Source organism: Mus pahari, chromosome 10 (genome assembly GCF_900095145.1).
Source record: "Mus pahari chromosome 10, PAHARI_EIJ_v1.1, whole genome shotgun sequence".
NCBI classification, from domain to species: Eukaryota; Metazoa; Chordata; class Mammalia; order Rodentia; family Muridae; genus Mus; species Mus pahari.
The window spans coordinates 11,909,428-11,915,427 of NC_034599.1; the positions used below are offsets into that span (position 1 = coordinate 11,909,428).

Sequence of the window (6,000 nt, forward strand, 5' to 3'; positions counted from 1 at the left end):
GCTCGTTGTCTCTTGATAGAGATATAAACTGACCAATTTGTCCCTGTCTCCTGCCACTGGAACTAGAACTGGATGGTAACCTGCAACTCTGAACCTGGTAAACAGTTTCTTCTTGAAATTGCTTTTGACTAAGTTTTTATCACAGCAACAGGAAAAGAAACAAAGCTCTAATGCAATGAGTCTAGCTCGCTCTTCTTTGATTCTTATAAGATAGAAGTAGTTTCAGTAAATATTACTGAAAATGATGTAAAATAAGTGGATTCTAGGCATGGTAGTACAAACTTTTAATTTTAGCATTTGGGAGATAGAGAAAGGAAGACCCTCAGTTTGAAGCCAGCATGACTCTAAAAGATTTCCTGGCTACTTAACAGGGTCTTCTTATAAGACAAAAGAAAGAGTGGTCAAGTGATACAAGAAACAGTGAGAGATTAGGTAGAAACTAATGAGAGTGAAGTTAACTTGTAAGAACAAGGAAGAAAATGGCTAATGGCCTTAGTTTCCTCATAGCTTTGCATAATTTGAGACACCACAGTCAGTCTTAAGACCTATCCATGTCCCTTGTATAATCTTTGTGCCTAAGAAGGCATCATCTTCAGGAGAGAGTGTCTGAGGGAAGACCCTCCTTGGTCCTCTTGGAAGATTTCTGTATCACTGTATAATCACCTAGTCACACTGACAGGGAGACAGCACATTGCTCATGAGATTGACTAAAGTGTTCTGAGGTCAACTCTTCATTTCCTCTGTTTCCAAGAATCACACCAGGAAATCCATTCTCAAACTTCTGCCCTTCTAGCTGTGTTGGGGGTTGGAGAACTCCTATGGTGGAAGAGGCTGAAACTGACACTAACTTGGAAATTCCACCTGAATGCATAATTGCTTTAATGTGTCATTTATAACTTTATGAGTACCTGACAGTCAGAAGCTAAACCAGAAGAGTTCAAGCCACCAGGCAAGTTCTCATGTCTTCTCAGTAGATTCAATCTGAAGCATTAAGATTAAGTGTTTTTAAGACCCAACTTCTCTACAGTTATTCTTGGAGAAGAACAGAGAAAGGAGTCAGTGGGGAGAAAGCTTATAAGACAAGAAGATACTCAGAGAAATCACTGGGCTTGAAATACCAGTGCAGTCAAATGAGTCCTCCCAAAGGAAAGGTTTTCATTCCCAGTCTGTCCTAGAAGAGCGTCACACTGCGGGTCTTCATGTCCCCAGCTCTCACAATTTGGAGAAATGGTTAATCAACAGTAAGGAAAAAAATGTAAGGAAAAGGATCAAATTACAGGCAGATAAAATTTTAGACATTTTGTTAATAAGCAACTGAGCTATCCACATTCCTCCCTTCAGTGTTGATGAGCATATGAACATCTGTAGACTCCTGCAAGGAGACACTGGTCAGGAAACTCATCTTTCCCCTGGAATTTATTAGCTCCCCACTTTTGGAGATCATGTTGGGTTTTATGTGTGTCAGGCTGGACTAGTATCCCGTAACTTATTTTGGACTCTAGAGCAATCTTTCAGCTTCTGATCTTGCCTCCATAGCCTGAGTGCTGAGACTATACACATCTGAAGGTACCTTTATTTTACGTTCTCTTTCCAATCCTAGTGTCTCTCCAGTCAGCAAAGACAGGGTTCACCAATACCATTTTTGCAATGAGAAAAATCAATGTAAAGGAGCCCAGGAGATGAAATCTACTCAATGTTCTTGTAGCAGGACAACACTGGAGGTGACACAGAGGGAAACACCAGACATCCCCACTAGTATGCATCCCCTCTTTCCATCACCGGCTTGGACAAATCCAAGTCACAGAGAAACGCCCATCCTAACTCCAAGAAAAGAGGGCACCAGGTTGTTGGTCTGTAATTTGTGGGTTATGATTAAATAATCCTCTGGAATGGTGGTTGCCTATTTCTTTCTATTTGACTTAACTCGCTCTCTAGATTAAGAGCAGTCCCTTCCCACAGCATGGGAAGAATGCAGGGATGATAACAGGCCTGCAACTGTTCTTATGTGAGCAGTAAGAACCCTTAGTTTACAACCAGATGTGAGCTAGCAAAATAGCCACACAACACATAGGTCAGTGGGCACCCCACTCCCATCCCTGTCTTTTGCCACTCATTTTATTCTTTAGTAGCTCAGCACAAATATAATTGCTATGTAACAGGCTGACTGGGTCCTGACTACTTAAAAATTCCCAAAATGTCTCTGCCAGAAACTAGAATAAATAAAAATTGAGAGAAGCATAGAGCTGGTGGAGGCAAGGCTGGAAAGCCAGTCACTGGTCAACAAACAGTGGCTGTGAAAAGCCTGCAGTGAGGAGAGCTGGAGCCAGCTCAGCAGCTCAGTAATCTCTGATCTCACAGCCAGCTGTCTCTCACGCGGACTTTTGTGTGGCTCAGATATGAAGACGTTATAACATGGACAGTCCTGGGAACTTTCTCCTCCCGGTGCACAGGGCATAGAAACGCATTCCAACACCATTCATTGTCCAAGTTCCAGAGACAACAATGGGGACTCCTGATCTAACTGGTTTTAATTATTTGCTTTATTTCTCAAAAGCAACTTGATTCCCTATCCAATGTTAAGAAAAAAAGACAATTGAACTCTTCACGCGCACCAACCCTACTACATTAAAGTCATATCAAGGAGAAGTTATTATACATTTAGAAAACTCTTTGTCTTTGGTGCCCTGTTTACCTTGCATGCTTTTTTGATTTACTCTTTAATTCTCCGTGTGCAGCTGTTCAATTTTTAATAATAATGAAAAAAAAAAAGGCAGAGGCTCGGTGTGGAGGGAAGAAGCCGTCAATGATCTGCACATTTTAGGATCGCTTATCATTTTTATTTCTCGATCTTTTCTCCTTCTCTCTCTCTCTCTTTCTCCCATCTCCTCCCTTTCTTTCTGATGAGATTCAATCTCCACATCAGACTGAACTCCCTCCTCCACTTCCCATCCCCGCCCCCACTCAAGCATCGGGTAACCCAGAGTTGGGCTCTTGCAGCAGCTAGAGAGAGAGTCTATGCTCTCTGGGATGCCGGCCTCTGGGTCCTCAATTCCTGGACGGCAGTTCTCCCTTTCTATGGCCCGAATCAAGGCAGCTTCGCCTGCAGTGTGTCTGGCCTGTTTTGTCTTTCTACATTTTTTTTTAAAACTCGGCCCGGGCGCAATCAAATCCTGGCAACAAAGCCCAGAGCTCAAAGCCACAGAGGTGGACTGGCGGCCAGCTTCCCGCCCCTCCCCCCATTGCCCAAACTCGCTTTTGAAAATGCAAGCGTGGGGCCAGAAAATGAATGTGTCGATGGAAAGGAGGATAAAAGGCTGGTACGCGAGTGTACACGAGTGCTATGGGCTTTGCAGTTTTCTTTTATATACCTTTTAAACATCAAGGCCTAAAAGCTAGGAAAGCACTCCGGAGAGCCATTCCGGAGCCGACCCCGGTGGGCTCAAGGCTCCCGCCCCGCGCCCTCCCCCATCTGGCTGAGCGGGTGCTTGGCGCGGTTTGTCTGACACTTGTAAATGGAAGTGGGATCCAACTTGGAAGTAAACGCGCCAAAGTCTGGGGGCGGGGAAGAGGCGAAGGCAGAGAAAGGACTCTCCCATGCTCAGTCTAGCCCAGTGTCCCTCACTCCAGTCGCTATGCCGAGGATTCTGGAATACCCCCACCAAGATCCAGGTCCGGGGAGCAAGCGGCAGCGAAGTGGGTCTCCTTCAGGGAGACAGGAGCCACTGGCTGCCCTCGGTTCCACATTCCAGAGCTTCTTGCTTCTGGGAGACTCCCAGCCACCTCCGCATCTTCACTGCCTGTGTAGTTTACCTTCACGTTCATTTATGGGTACTCTCATTGCCAAGCTTGCTCGTTATTGTACCTCAAGGTGGGTGCTATCACCAGCACGCACATCTAGGAGCGCCCCCTTTCCTCTGGTAGCAAGAGCCAAGAGATGTGCCTTTAGCGCGTCCGGCAACACCAGGCCCTCTGCATCTCACCCTCTCTCCGAGCGCACCACAGATCCCAAGAGCCAGGCAGAGGACAGCTACATAAGTTGCTTTCCGCAAAGTATAATCTTGTACAATGTTTAAACATTTCCGAAAACACACTAGACAAGAGTCTGCTGGGGGAGAAACAGTGACCGCATTATACTGCCAAAAAGACCCGGGCTCGCCTCCTTTCTCCAGCCCGGCCCGATGCATTTTAGCTCAGCGACCCCAGCTGGTCAAGTCCTCTCGCTCACCAAGCGCCACGCGAAATCTGTCCAGTTCCCTTCTGTCACCTCCAGCCAGCTCCCTAAAATCCCCAACTGCACTCCGGTGAGCCAATGGTTTCTTTTCCACATCTTCCGGAAAGGACTCGAGGCGGCGAACAGTGCGCCCTCAACGTGCCCACGAGGAGCGGCAAGGGCTGTTCGGCATCCCTGGGATGGTCAGACTAGCGCTATTCTCTTTTCAAATAGCACGGTCCGTCCTGACGCCCGCCAAAAAATCATGCGTTCTCCCAAAGCATTTGGGTCCATCTCCCGTCAAAACAACAGAAATCCTCTCTTGGCTTCTCGGCTAAACTGTCGCACCGGCTCAAAGTCGGCTGTCATTTAGAATCTTTCATAAACCGACAAGACTCACTCATAGTATGCAGGGGCAGGCGAACATTCTAGGCTACCCTTCCTGCATCGTGGAAGTGGAGGCTGGGCTCTCTGCTCAGCTCATAGCCTCCTCTAGCATGCACCCAACTTGCGCCTCTGGGTCCTGTAAGTGCATCCATTGGCATCTGCCCCTCTTCCTACTGAGTGCTGCAAGCGCCAGCTACCCAGCGGAATCGCCGCCTGATCTCATCCACCTGCAGCCAGCGGCCAAAGCTCAGTGAGGACCCAGAGCTGCGTGTACAGACCCGAAAGACCTCCCTCCTCTTATTGCTAGCCCTAAACTTAACCAACTCCGCTGCCATTTCCTGGCTCCTGCCGCAGGGCTAAGTCTCCCTGGGTTCCAGCTGGTAACGGTAATGACCACAGCTCCAGGCAGCGCCCAAGCAGGAACTTTACAAGGTGAAAAGTTTCCCCCCACTCTCTCTGAGAGCTTTAGCTTTCCGGAGCACCCATCGCAGCCTCTCTGTAACCAGGTTGCTGAGGCTGTTCTGAGAAAGGTGCATCCCAGCCGGTGCACCATGCACCCAAATAAGCATGCTAAAAATCCTCACGCACCCTTGCCTTGGTCAGCGATGCTCCCCTGCACCCGACGAGTCCTCCGTGGTCTTCCTTTCAAGCCGAGGGACGAGCTGGCCACCCCGCCGCCTCCGCCGCAGTGCTCGCCGCGTGCTCCTGGCTGAGGCTAGGGCGGCGAGCGGAGGCGCTAGGCGCTCAGGACGCCGCCACTGCTGCGGGTTGGCGGCGGAGGAGGGGAGTCGGAGGAGGATGGCGGCGGGAGGGGTGGGGAACCCGGGAGCGAGGTCCCAACGCGCAGCCCAGATCACAGCGCAGCCTGCCGGGGGGAGCGGTTCTCGCGCCTGCTCTAGTCAGTTTGCACCGCTACTGCTGGCGGTGGAGCCGTACCGGGTTCTCCATCGCGGCGGTCGCCGCCGCACTGCCAAACCCCTAGCTTCGCTGTATTCTCCTCCCTCCCGCAGAGCCGCGTCCTCCGGGGGATGGGGGTGGGGGATGACCAGAGATCTCCTAGCGCTACACGAAGGGAAGGGGAGGGGGGGCAGGGAGACCCTGCGGCCAGCAGGAGGGCGCTCAGGGCGCCTCGCCTGGAAGCTGGACTAATTTTAGAGCCTAGGCATCCTCCACCTCTAGCTTGGCTGGAAGAACGCACCAAAGTCAGACTGACGTTTTCAGAGAGCGCGCACACACCACACTCATTCTGCTCTGCTCTGCTCTTCAGCCTGCTGCCTAGAGTGCACTAGACTTCTCTGGACCAGATGAGGAAACCGAGGCACAATGAGGCCAACATGGATTTACCCAAGCTCCTCAGGCTACTTTGAAGCACAGTGGGCACGGCTATCAAACGCTGTACCTCC

General features: G+C 49.9%; 1 protein-coding gene across 6 annotated transcripts in view; it reads right to left on the minus strand.

The window, feature by feature from the left end:
* Positions 1-5,705, minus strand: part of Fat3 (FAT atypical cadherin 3) — a 603,560-nt gene extending 597,855 nt beyond the window's left edge. For all 6 annotated transcript variants that reach the window (XM_021205908.2, XM_029542742.1, XM_029542740.1 and 3 more), the window contains exon 1: positions 5,186-5,705. The gene's annotated coding sequence lies outside the window, so the exon portion shown is untranslated. The remainder of the gene's footprint in view (positions 1-5,185) is intronic.
* Positions 5,706-6,000: the final 295 nt, after the last annotated feature.